This window comes from Dromaius novaehollandiae, chromosome 28, assembly GCF_036370855.1.
Source record: "Dromaius novaehollandiae isolate bDroNov1 chromosome 28, bDroNov1.hap1, whole genome shotgun sequence".
Lineage (NCBI taxonomy): Eukaryota > Metazoa > Chordata > Aves > Casuariiformes > Dromaiidae > Dromaius > Dromaius novaehollandiae.
This window is the reverse complement of record NC_088125.1, coordinates 3,465,445-3,479,006: the sequence shown is the minus strand read 5'-3', so window position 1 is coordinate 3,479,006 and position 13,562 is coordinate 3,465,445.

The following is a 13,562-nucleotide window of genomic DNA, read 5'->3' as shown; positions in this document are numbered from 1 at the left end:
TCCCTGCTAGCAACAGGAGCAGGAGTGTCTTTGTTAGCAAACAGTGCTTGCTTATGGAAGGCTAGTTTACATAATTCACCCTCTACTTAAAATAAATCACTCCCAGCAGACTCAGGCTGTCGTAATACAGAGGCATTTTAGTGCTCGTGTTTCTCACCTGAAGGAATTTGATAGAGGGAGGAAAAAGCCAGAGGTTTCTCTTCCTAATAGCACTGCAAGCCGGAGTTAAAAGGCCTGTAGGCTTGTGTGTTGTCACCTTTTCTTTTTGCTGCTTCCTTGAGTTGGGGCATTGGTTGTGAGCTGATAATCGGTATCCTGATTTTTGATTCCTGGACCGTTCCGATAATGTGATTCAGGGCTTGCTTTTCCCCCTTGCTCTGGGCAAGGCTTGGTAGCAGTTGGAGCTTTCAGACACCGCTGAAATGCTCAGAACAGTAGTTCTGGGCTGAAAGAGCCCCTTACAATGTCCCGGTAACAAAATCAACAAGTCCGTTGTTTTCATTGGCTCCCTAGTTCCGAAAAGCCATGGAGAAAATCACCGTGTCAAAGGCAGCTTGTGCCTCGCGTATGCTGGTAAGCTAAAGATGCTTATACACACCTCCCTAGACACACGGCTCCCATCCCTCTGCGGCCACGAAAAATGCATTCAGCATTTATTCCTGCCCTTCTTTCTGGCTTATTAATAGAATAAATCATGTAGCCCAGCCTGCCTGCCCATCCCAGTCTGGGGATTTTCAGGTCATATTGACTTTTTCCTCCTTCCTGTATCCTTATTCCTAGACATGAGCAAGATTTTTTGCCTCATGTTTCCAAAGAGCCAGTTATTAGCATCTCTAACATTCCTCACAAACACACACGCGCACACGTGGCTTCTGTAAATATCCATTTCACTGTCTCCCACCCAAGGGCTCAATGCTCCATTCATCTCTTGCTTGCAAGTTATGCCTAGAAGTCGGGAATTATCTGCCCTGCTTTGTACGTGTGAGCTAGGTTTGCAGCGTGGACGTCTTCGCAAGCGTTGATGGTGCGATGCGCGTCCTGCCAGGCCTTGATGCCCCGAGGAGGTGGCCTGGTGCAGCTTCTTGCTCCAGGAGCTTTTCTTACAGCTCGTACTGGAGCTGCTGCAGTTAGAGTTGCTGGTTGAGTTGTCGGCGGGCGTACAACGGGGATGGGGAATGGCAGCGCTGCAGAGACGTGCCCCGAGTTGGGCTTGAGAAGCCCAGATGTGGTTGCAGCTTGGTGCAACCCTGGAGAACTTGCTGGGGTTGACAGTGATGGGAGAGCAAAGCTCATGGTTCAGGTACTGGCCTGTCCTACGCGTGTGGATTTTGAGCACGTTTTGCCTGGAGATTCTTATATGTGAAATGTCTTTAGCCAAGGTGCTGGACCCCAGCATCGTGTTAGGGTGACTTGGAGCCCTTCTGAGCCATGTCTGTGCCCGGGGGACTTCTCTGCTCCCCAAAAGAGTCGGCTCAGCCACTCTGCCCAGCCCTGCATGTGCTGTGCTGGCTGCAGGGCCCAAAGATATAGGGTTTATACGCAAGTGGGGATCAACTTTGCAGGTCGAAGAGCTGATGCCTCTCCAGATTGTTGGAGAATGTGCAATCTTTGCGATATCCTGTACTAAGCAATGCTCCATAATCCACTTCAGTGCAAAATCGCCCACCTTGCGTGCAGCCCCTGGCTGTGGTTTGCACTGACCAGGCTCCCTCTGTGCAACCAGCCGTTGGGATGTCTTAAACCCTCCCGTCCTTCTCTGACCACCTGAAGGCATCAGCTAGTGAAACCGACCCTGCCGGCGTGGAGACCGTGATGTTCCTTTGCAAATATGCTGGGTAAAAACCTTTGTGGGTTATTGCTTAAGTGAATCGGTTTTGTTTGCTTTCTCCCGCACACGGAAGCGAGATGTTCCTTTTTGCACCACAGCGCCCAGGGATCTTTCCCCATCTTTCCCTCCCGTTCTAGACTTGTTCTTGGTTCATAAGGGGGGAAAAAAATGTTGTGTGTGCTCAAAGCTCACTGCTGTCCGTTTGTAGCTGCTCCCCTCTGCGGCTGGGCTTGGCAGGACCTCCCCGTCCCCGGAGAGCCACGCGTCCGCTGGAACGGCCCTTGGAGCGAGCTCCCTTCTTCATCTCCCACGTTGGCTCTGCTGGTTTCCAGGGCAGGTTCCAGCTTTGCCACCTGTCTCCTGCTAACTCCAGGCAGCTCCAAATATTGACCTGGACCAGGTACATTCAAACAGAGGGAGAGCCGATTGCCAAGAGACAGTTCAGGTCGTCGGCTCAACAATACGATGCCTTGACGGAGGACTTGGCCGCCCAAGCCCGCGGCCAGATGTTGGGCTGGAGGGTGGGCAGCGCCGCTGAACTTCTGGCTTCCTTCTCAATTTACTGAGTAAATAGATCCTCTCTGGCTCTGTGTGGAGCAAGGACAGGCCTGGGCCTTCTCTTGATCCCTTGGGCCACCTTCTCTCCATGCTTCCTAGTCTAATCATTGTCTTATTGCTCTGAATTTAGTCGGATGAGTGTCTTGATGGACAATTGACGTCTCCAAAGCAAGATTCCTTCCCTCTCGCGGCCGCCCTGCCCATTACAGCGAAGGTCTGATTCTCAAAGAGCTCATGTGAGGTCAGTCTCGTCTTTGCGGCATTCTTAGCCCAGGTTAGCTCCTGGGCAGCAAGGGATGGGCATCTCTCATTCTGAAGCATCCGCCCAACTACGAGGCCCTGGCTGCAGCAAATTTGGGGTCTTTTGACCCTCAGGCACGCAGTGGTCCCTTGAGCAAAGGGCAGAGCGGTGGCATGGACCAGACCTGAGGTCCTAATACTGGGAGATCCCTCGTGGGGACAACCGGTTGTTCCCATGGTACAGCGCCCATCTGAAGGTGATGTCTGGGATAGCTCCAATCCATCTGTGTCCATATCCACTGCTGGGGGCTTGGATTCTGGGCGCCTGGATTCTCGGCACCTGCTCCTGCGATGCAGCTCGGAACGGGCTCCAAGGAGTCTCCTGCTCTCCTCCGCCCTTGTACCCCCACGGATGGGGAACCGAGGCCCGGACACTGCAAGACGGGCGCCCAAAACTCTGCAAGGAAGCCAATGGCAAAGCAAGGACCTCGCGGAGCTCATCCTGGACCCACCTGTCCTCTGGTCCCACCGGAGATGTGCAGAGCTGCCGGGGTCTCCGCGGCATGCAAGAGACACTGGGCCGGCCAGCGTGGAGACGCGGCAAGGTGGCACGATGCAACCTGCCCCTGGGTGAGTTGCCCATCGCCGCCTCCTCCTCCTCCTCCCGGGGCCGCGCCGCCGTCCGGCCAAGCCCAGGAAAAGCCGCCTGCAGCCTCCAAAGCCTTTTGCTTATCGACCGCTTTCCAAAAGCGACTTCCCCTCCGTTTGCTTTTATTGACCGACCAACTGCCAGCGCTGCTGATGGACGCGCAAACTGAACGAGGGCTGCTCGTGGGGGGAAAAAAAGCCCGTCCGGGACAAAAATGCCCTTTGTGGGCTGCAGCGAGCTGCCGCGTGTTGCGATTGGCATCCGTATTGTTGGGTAAACTTTGTCGAGAACATCGGCCTTTCCATGTTTTTTCCAGTTGCTCCAGCTAAATAATTAGGCGAGTTCCTACAAAGCAGGAGCCCAGATTTATGGCGCGCGGAGACACAGCTGGCCTTGTGCTGGGGACGGGGCGGGAGGGAGCGGGCTGGGGGAGGCGAAACGTCCCTGCTCCTGCCGGCCGCGGGCTTTTTCCCCCCTGTTTATGAAAAAATGGAGCTTTTCCTCCCGTCTTGCCCTCTGCGAGGGGGCAGGAGCCCCGGGGGGAGCGGAGCAGCCTGCGCGAGGCCCGGGCTCGGGGAAAGGGAGGGAAGGAGGGACGGATCCTTGCCCGGCAGATCCTAACCTGGCTCATTGCCTTTGCAAGCGCCCGGCAGAGTCGCCGCGTGGCTTTTCCCCGCCGCGGGCGCCGGGGAGGGCTGTTTGCGGAGCCGGGAGCTGCCGGCAGCGCTGCCCTGAATGCACAAGCGGCTGCGCCGGGAGCGGGATGAATGGAGGGATAGAGCGCGGGGCGGCTGCGGGGATCGCACGGGATCGCGGCGGCGGCAGCCCCGACGCGCTCGGCCGGGCGCATGGTTCCTAGAAGAGCAAAAATGCACTTTTGACTCAAAAGTAGTTTGCTTTTTTCCTTTTTCCCCCTCCATAACAATGTGCTTTGCAGGGTGAGACCTCAGGAGAGCCGGTGCCACCCCGAATCCCACGCGGCGGTTCAGGATCCGGTGCCGGCCGAGCAGGATTTGGCCATGGCAGGTCCAGTGCTGTGTTTCACCCTTTGCCCGGTGTTCGTCCCCACTCCCGGCGTTGGGGACGGGCTGGGGATGCCCAAGGCGCCGCCGTTTCGTCCCCCCGGCTGCTTCCTTGCTGCCTCCCCTGCAGGTACCGCGGCCCCTCCGTCTCCGCCGGCGGCACGCTGGGGTAGAAATTAAAGCAAAATACGTTAAAATGGAGCCAAGTGACCAAAGAACCATTGCAAAACGGCCCCATCGTAGCTAACGAGCCCCCCCGTCTTCCCATGGGCCTTGCATAACCCCCCGTGCCCCCCGACAGCGGCTGCAGGGTGATGTGACATGGGGTGACGTGATGCCCCGTGCCCTGGCAGCGGGTCCCCGAGGGCCATGTGTGGTGTCACCCCGCTGTGACTCAGTTTCCCCTCTCGCTTCCCAGCTTCGGGGCAGGTTTTTTGCCCGGGGACCGAGGTCTCCAGGTGTCACCGTCCCCCCGCCAATGCCACCGCCGTTGAGACTCGGTGGCGGGGAGGGGGACGCACGCGGGGCTGGGTGACACCGCTGCACACTCCAAGACACTCCTGATCGTAATCCCTCCTAATGACGGGCCCTGGCCGGCTCGGCCCGGCCCTCACCCCCCCCCGGCAGCCCCCCCGGCCGCCCCTCCGCCGCCCCGGCCACTGCCAGCTCCTCCTGATCCTAATTAGGCCTCGCCGCCCCGCTGGCTTTGCGCCGGACCGGCCCGACAAAATCCGAGCCCGGTCTCCGTTCAAGCCGCGGGACCCTCGGGCCGGGCCCCGCACTGGAAGAAACGCTTGTTATTTAATTTTTTTCTCTTTTTTTCCCCCCTCCCCTCCCCTGCGCTCTCGGCGTGCCGCAGGCACAGAGGGCGGCTTTGTGCGGCCGCGCGCGGGGCCGGGCCCTGGCGTCCGGCCACCGTAAATAGGTGGCCGCGGGGAAGCGGCGGTGCGAGGGGGGACGCGGGAGGGCTCAATCGCTCCCTGGTTCCAGGACGGGGGGGAAAAGAGGGAAAAAAATCGGCCCGTCTTGGTTTTTAGGAGCGGGAATAGTGTCGGCTCTGTGCCGGCGGCAGCGGGGAGCCGGGCTTTGCTGGACGGAGCTGCCGGCAGCGCGGTCCCCAAGGTGTCCTCATCCCCGTTCCCATTCCCATTCCCGTGGGATGCTCTGCCCGCTGCCCGCCACCCTTTGCTCCCCATCCTGGGGCTTTTCCCCCTCCCCAGGCCAGGATCGCTGGGGATTTGGGAGAGGGGACGGAGGCTGCACCCTTTGCATCGCCCAAACTGGATAAATCAGCACCTTTAAAGGGATTTTTGCTTTTTTTCCCCCCTCTCTGCTCCCGGGAGCCGATGTCCGAGCGGGAGCCGATGCCGCCGGCGGCTACGGGAAGGCGCTTCGGCCTCGGGGCAGAGGCAGCGGCGGGATGAAACGGGGAGCGCGGGAAAGAGCCGGAGCCCCGGCGGCTCCCGTTTCCCGGCCCCAAAACCCCGCGTTCGGCCCCGAACCGCCGCCGCCGGAGCGCGGGAGATCACCCGGGCAGGCGCCGGGTCGCCCGGTGCCGGCGGTTTGTTTAACCTCGAGCGGGTTTCTCCGGCTTCGCGGGGCGCCGGGAGAGGTATTTATAGCTCCCGGCCCCGGCGCCGCTCGCCGCGGGGCCCCATCCTGCCGCCGGCTCCGCATCCCGGATCGCAAGTCCCCCCCCCAGCCCCAGCGACCCGCCGTAATTTGGGCTTTCACCTTTATTCGCCTTTTTTTGGGGACCATGAGCGCTGCCGGGGGTCCCTTGCCACCACCCACAGCCCCCCGGGGGGGATTTTCCCCCGAGAAACTGCTAATTTTGGCTCATTTTGGGATGCACAAGCAGGGGGTCCCCGAAAAGAGGCTTCCCTCCCCGTTTTCTTCTTTGCCCCCCAAATAACGGGGACGTTGGGGGTCGCGGCTGCGGTGCGGGAAGGGGTCTCTCCGCCTCGCGGCCCCGCAAACGCCGCCGGCCTCCTTCCAGCCCTCATTAATTTGGGATAATCGGCGCTCTCATTAGCGGGGAGCGCTGGCTGCCAGGGCCCGGCGGCCCCCGCCGGCCTCGCTGGCACCGGCGCCCGCAGCGTCGCCCTCCCGGCGCTGCTTTTTTTCGCTTTCCTCCTCTTTTTTTTTTTTTTTGCTGGTTTTTTAGCAGCGGGGCCGTTTCGGCGTCGCATCCCAGCCTGGGGCTCTCCGGAGGCCGGTGCCTGGCCGGGCCCGTGCAGGGCGAGTGCGAGGCCCGTCACCCCCCGGCAGCCCGTGGGGGGGGGGATTCTCTGATGTCTAATAACGTGGTTGTGCCCACGTGCACCCTGCAGCAAGCTTCAGCCTCTCGTTTTGGGGAAAGATTTCCCATTTCAGGGGGGTGTTTTGCTGCACCGGCAGCTCGGGAAGGGCCGTGCCGGAGCCGGGGAACGGCTTGCGTTCCCTGATTTCCGTGCTGCCCCCCGCAAATCCGGGAGCTGCCCGCCACCGGGGGTTTCCCAGGAGCGCCAGCTCCGGGATCCCGGGAACCAAACCGCCTCTCCCACCCCAGCTGCCGGGAGCACCCGGAGGCGGTGGCAGCCGGGAGGTTTCCCGCGAGCCCCCGAATTTCGTCGCCGGCCCTTTGCGGCTCGCGCGGCCCCGGCAGCACCCGGGAGCGGGCCCAGGCGCGCGGCCGCCCGGCTCAATGGAGCCCTTTGTGCGGCGTCACCTTCCCAAAGACTCGGCTTTTCATCGCCACCTCCGTGAGGAGGAGGAGGAGGAGGAGGAGGAGGAGGCCGGGCCGGGGGAATGGCCTTGCTCTCTGCCTCGCCGGGGCCGGGGGGGGGGGTCGCGAAAGCCGCCCCCCGGGCGCTGCAGCTCGCGTGCAATCGCCGGCGAGTTATTTGACATCATCTCGCAAAAATGCCGGCGGCTTCCCCCGGCCCCGGGCCCCCTCCCCACCTTGCCGCCGCCGCAGAAGGGACCTCGCGGGGGGGGACGCGGCGGGGGCCGAGCGCACAAAGGGGCCGTTTGAGACGAAATGCGAGAAAAAGAAACACCAGGAAAAAGAAAAAAAGCCCTTTAGGTCGCGAGAACTTCTCGCGCCGGGAAAATAGCCGGGGCCGGATCCCCCCCGGGTGCAAATGGCTCGGAGCGATGCCGCGGCAGAGCCGGCATCCCGCTCTGCTGCCTCCAGCATGGCCTTTTCCCGCAGGATTTTCCCTGCCCTGGGATACCCCGGTGCCGAGCGACGTTCCCGGGTGGGAGAGACCCACTGCCGGGCTTGCACGGAGCTGCTCCGGCTCCCGGGAGCATCCCAGCAGCTGGGGGGGGGGGGGGGGCAGCCGGGATCGGGCGAAAACGATGCTGATTTGGGGCGGAAGGAAACGGAGGTGGTTTCGGCCCCGCTTTGCCCCGGCGGCGTTCGGGCCTCGTCCGGGCGCGGATCGGAGCCGCGTGCCGCGCGGGAACGGCTCCGGACAAAGCGCCTTTCTGCCTCCCTTTCCCAGGCCGCCCGGCCGAGCCAGGGGAAATATTTGGGGGGAGGTCTGAGGTTGCTCGGAGCTGCCAGGTCGGAGGCACGCGGCTCGAGGGAGAAAAAGCGCCTGGATTTTCTTTTTTTTTTTTCACCTCTGAAAAACCCTCTTATTAAAGAAAAACCTGCCGGCGGGAGCTGGGGGGGGGGTCGTCCCCTCTTTGCCCGTAAAACCTCGCGGCCCAACAACCGAGCGTGTGTTCGGCCCAGCGGCCGCGGGGCTATTTTTGTGAGCGGCCCCCGGGGACCGCGGGTATTTTGGGAGGCGAAAGCCGTCGTGGCCGCGACGCGCGGCGAAGCCTCCGGAGCCGGCAGCTTCCCGGCGCGGTGCAAGTGCTCAACGGGGGGAAAACGAGCCCAAAACGAAGCCCGAGGGCAGAGAGCTGCTCAGCAGAAGGGACACGTCCCCCCCGGCCCCTGTTTTCCCTCCTACCCCTTCCCCTCCCCAAATTTACGTTGTTTTTTCCCAAAACTCCTTGTTTTGGAATTAAAAGCGAAAGCTTTGGAGGTTTAAAAGCAAAAGCTTTTTGCTTTGCATTAAAAGCAAAGCCTTTTTTTGGGGGGGGAGGCTGGGAAAGCTGCAGCTTGGCATCATCCCGGGGATGTTCATGCTGGGCTGGTGGCATCAAGGTGGGGACTGTCACCTGCCTGGTGGCATCAAGGTGGGGAGAGTCTCCTGGCTGGTGGCATCTAGGTGAGGATAGTGCCCCTGGCTGGTGGGATCAAGCTGGGGACAGTGGCCTGGCTGGTGGCATCAAGGTGGGGCTGGTGGCATCGTCTTGGGGATGTTCATGCCGGGCTGGTGGCATCAAGGTGGGGACTGTCACCTGGCTGGTAGCATCGGAGTGGGGACAGTTGCCCTGGCTGGTGGCATCATCTTGGGGACATTCACCCTGCCTGGTGGCATCAAGGTGGGGAGAGTCTCCTGGCTGGTGGCATCTAGGTGAGGATAGTGCCCCTGGCTGGTGCTGGGGACAGTGGCATCAAGGTGGAGACAGTGCCTCAGCTGGTGGCATCCAGGTGGGGACCATCTCCTGGCTGGTGGCATCAAAATGAAGACTGTCCTCAAGGTGGGGACCATCTCCTGGCTAGTGGCATCGAAGTGAGAATAGTGGCATCAAGGTGGGGACCCTCTGGCTGGTGGCATCAAGGTGGGGACCATCTCCTGGCTGGTGGCATCAAGGTGGGGACATTCACCCCCGCTGGTGGCATCGGGGTGGGGACAGACCCCCAGCTGGTGGCATTGGGGTGGGGACAGACCCCCCCCGGCTGGTGGCATCCGCGGCAGAGGGCCGCCCGTGCTGCCTCGCGCCGGCCTGGGTGGCAGCGGTGGCGGTGGCCGGGGGGGGGGGGACAGGGCGGCGCCGGGGCGGGCAGAGTTAAGGCCGTCTGCGCGCGTGGCCCGGTGCGACGCCGCTGGATGTCATTCCCTGCGCTCCTGCCACGGCGAATTCCAGAGCTGGCTGGGATGTTTCCCTCGTTCCCCGAAGCGGCAGCGCCGCGTTCGCCCGCGCTGCTGATGGCCTTAGCAGAGCTGGGCCCCCCCCGCCGCCCCCCCCGCCGGCTCCTCGCGCCCGGCCCGACATCCGCGCGCGGCACCGCGGCCGGCGAAACGCGGCCTCCGCTTCCCCCAAATACGGGGAGAAAGGGAGCAAAGAAGGGGGAAAGGGAGCAAAGAAGGGGGAAAGGGAGAAAATCAGGGGAAAAGGGAGAAAATAGGGAGGAAAAGGGAGAAAATAAGGGGGAAAGGGAGCAAATATGGGGGGAAGGGAGCAAATAAGGGGGAAAGGGGAGCAAATAAGGGGGAGAAGGAGAAAATAAGGGGAAAAAGGGAGCAAAGAAGGGGGAAAGGGAGCAAATAAGGGGGAAAGGGGAGCAAATAAGGGGGAAAGGGAGAAAATCAGGGGAAAACGAAGTAAATAGGGGGGAAAAGGGAGAAAATAAGGGGGAAAAGGGAGAAAATAAGGAGGAAAAGGGAACAAATAAGGGGGAAAGGGAACAAATAAGGGGGGGAAAGGGAGCAAATAAGGGGGGAAAGGAGCAAATAAGGGGAAAAGGGAGTAAATAAGGGGGGAAAGGGAGCAAATAAGGGGGGGGAAGGTAGAAAATAAGGGGAAAAGGGAATAAATAAAGGGGAACAGGGCGCAAATATGGGGGAAAGGGCACAAATAAGGGGGAAAAAGAACAAATAAGGAGGAAAGGAAGCAAATAAGGGGGGAAAGGGGAGCAAATAAGGAGGAAAGGGAGCAAATAAGGGGGGAAAGGGAGCAAATAAGGGGGAAAAGGCATCAAATAAGGGGGCTGCCGCGGGCGAGGAAGGAAACCCCGTGACGGCATAGTGAAACCAAGAAGGCGAGGGGAAAGAAAGAAAAAAAAAAGCTATTAAACGGTGCTATTTTTGGAGGGGGACCAGCGTGGGAGGGCTCCCGGGGCTGCCAGGCCCCCGCGTTACCCCCCGTCGGCTGCGCGGCCGGAGCCGACCCGGCTGACGGCGCTGGGGGGGCTTTGCCGCCGCGGGAGCGCGGGCTGGGTGAGGGCACCCACTGGGTGAGGGCACCCATGGGTGGCTCCGGCGGGGCCAGGAGGGGTTCGGCGCTGTCCCGCGGGGTTAAAAACCCCCCCCAGGCTGTGCTCCCCGGCGCTTCCCGCACATCCAACCTGCCGCCTTGATTTCTGGGCGTGCTTTTGTCGGAGAAATGCAGACGGGGAGTGGAGCCGGGAAAAAGGGGTCCCTGAAACCGTGCTGTCCGTGTGTCCCTTCATCCAACAGCTGGATCGGCCCTTTGCAGCCCATTGCAGACTATTGCAACCCAGTTCAGCCCACTGCGACCCAGTTCAGCCCATTTCAGCCCACTGCAACCCATTTCGGCCCATTGCAACCCATTTCAGCCCACTGCAACCCAGTTCAGCCCATTGCAACCCAGTTCAGCCCACTGCAACCCATTGCAACCCATTTCAGCCAATGCAACCCATTTCGGCCCGTTGCAGCCCATTTCAGGCCACTGCAACCCATTTCAGCCCATTACAACCCATTTCAGCCCCTGCAGCCCAGTTTGGCAGGGGTCTCGGGGTGGGGGGGCAGCTCTGCCAGGCTCCAGCTGCTGCAGCGGCGGGCGTCCCGGGAAGGAAGGCAGCCACAGCCCAAACTCCCCGTGGAAACACCGATCCGGAGGAGCCCGGGTTTCCGAAGCTCTTGCGTGGCTTTAATGCGCCAGGAGCCGCAGCTGCTCCGTAACGCTGCGTTTTGCCCGTGTCTTCCCTAAAAACAGGGCTGTCCAAGCCCGTCGGGGCCTTTGGGCTGTGCTAATCCCTGGTGTTTCCCGGCTGCGGGAAATCATCCAGCGAGAGCTGGGAGGAGGCCAAACCTCCCGTCCCCGGAGGCACTAGGCGAAGGTGCACGGGGGGGTCCCGGGGGCGGGGGAGAGACACGTTTCGCCCCCCTTGCACCCGGCCCGAGCTTGCGAGGCGAACGGGAGGAGGTGTCGGTGCTTCCCGGCTCGCTTTTCCATCGGAAACTGCCGGCGGGAGCCAGCTCCTGGCCCCTCTCCGGAGCCGCCGGCCGCCAAGGGCCACGCGCGAGCTGCCGCCGGCGGGTTTCATCCTGCCCCCGCTTCACGGCACGGGGCAGCCGGGGCCGCGGCACTTGCCTCCCGCCGGCAGCGCAGTTGGGGGGGGGGGTTTGGCCGGTTTGCCGGTGCCCGGCGGCGGCACACACGGGCTTTGTGCGGTGCCGGCCTCCCCGGAGGCTTTCGGGGCAGCGGCGAGGCCGGACGGGGGACCTCCCCCAGTCCATCCTTCCCCGGCCTCATCCTTCCCCGGCCTCATCCTTCCCCAGTCTCATCCTTGCTCAGCTCCGTCCTTCCCCGGCCACATCCTTCCCTGGTCCCATCTGTCCTTGGTCCCATCCTTCCCCATCTCCATCCTTCCCCATCTCCATCCTTCCCTGATCCCATCCTTCCTTGGTCTCATCCTTCCCTAGCCTCATGCTTCCTCAGTTCCATCCTTCCCCAGTCCCATCCTTCCCTGCTCCATCCTCCCCTGGCTCCATCCTTCTCCGGTCCCATCCTGCCTCATCTCCATCCTTCCCCGGCCCCAGCCTTCCCTGCTCCTGTCCTTCTCCAGCCTTGTCCTTCCTGGTCCCATCTTTCTCCAGCCTGATCCCTCCTCATCCCCATCGTTCCCTGGTCCCATCTGTCCTTGGTCCCATCCTTCCCCACCTCCAACCTTCCCTGGCTCCATCCTTCCCCAGCTCCATCCTTCCCTGCTCCTGTCCTTCTCCGGTCCCATCCTTCTCCAGCCTGATCCCTCCTCATCCCCAGCCTTCCCTAGTCCCATCCTGGCTCCATCCTCTCCCAGCCTCATCCTTCCTTGGCAATGTCCTTCCTTGGCCCAATCCTTCTCCGTCCCCAGCTCCGTCCTTCCCGGACACTGTCACAACGGGAGGAAAGGGGGCTGCCGGGGGGGCCGGCCGGGGGGGGGGGGGGGGACGAGGGCACCGGGGAGCTGTGGGGCGAGTGGAGCGGCAGCCCACGCCGCTTCCCGGCGGAGGAGAGCGGGGGCGAGGCCGGGCCGCGGCGAGAGAAGGGGGTTTTGTTGCGCCGGCGGCGGGATGGGCCCGCGGGGAGCCGTCGGGGCGGGCGGCTTTTCCGGCAGCGCTCCGGGGCCCGCGGCCCGGCCGCCCCCGCGCTCGGACCACCAAAGGCTTCGGAGCGCCGGCGAGCCCCGCGGCCGGGCTTTCGCCTCGCCCTTGCAAAACCCCAACTGCAAAACCCCCCCTGACCCCCCCCCCCACACACACACACACACACACCGGGGGGTTGCTCGGACGGTGCCGAGCCGGAGCCCGTCGGCACAGGGAAGCTGCTCCCAGCGCCCGGCGGCTCTTTCCCGGCCGAGCATCCCGGGCCGGGGGGCAACGTCCCCCCCGTGTCCCCCCTTGGCTTTTCGGTGTCGCCCCGGGCTCCGTTTCCCAGCCTGTTGCAAGCGGGAGGCCCCGTTTGGCTGCACGGCTGGGGGGGCCGGGGGGGGGCCGGCACCCAGCACCCAGCACCCAGCACCCGGCACCCGGCACCCGGCACGGCCGCTCCCGGGGCCGTTCCCGGGGCTGCGGAGCTCTTTTAAAGGCCGGGACAGGCCCCGTCCATCGCCTGATGGCACCCAGCACCCCCCCCTGCCTGCATCACCTGGGGGGGGGGGGGGCAGCGGGGGGGGGGGCGGTGAGGATGCTTTGGGCACCTCCAGCCAGGGTGCTGGGCCAGCGGGGCCGGGGTGCGCACGTGGCATGGGGGGGGGGGCAAAGGGGGGGGGCCGAGCTGGCCCCGGGGTGCTGCTACAGGCTGGAAAACGTGGTTTTATCCCCCCCCCCACAACAAAGCCCCCACCGCGGTCGCCCGTTGCCACCTCGGGGTGCAGGGACCCCCCCCATCACCCTACCGCCCCCCCACATGGAGGGGACCCACGTTTGCAAGGCTGGGGGGGGCAGGGTGTCCTCGGGGACAGTTTTGGGGGCTTGCAGGGATCAGGTCCTGCCCCCCCCCCCCCATTTGCACCCCCTGTTATTTGGGGGGGGGGGTGCTGCTGGGCCCACGGCCAGGCAGATGAATGATCTGGGGGGGGGGTCCTGTGTCGCTGTCTGGGGCTTGAACCCCCTTTTTCAGCTACGAACCAGCCAGAAATGGGGGGGGGGGCAGAGGGACGGGGGTGTCTGGGGCAGGCAGAGGGGTGCAGGGAGGGGTCCGGGGCTGGGAA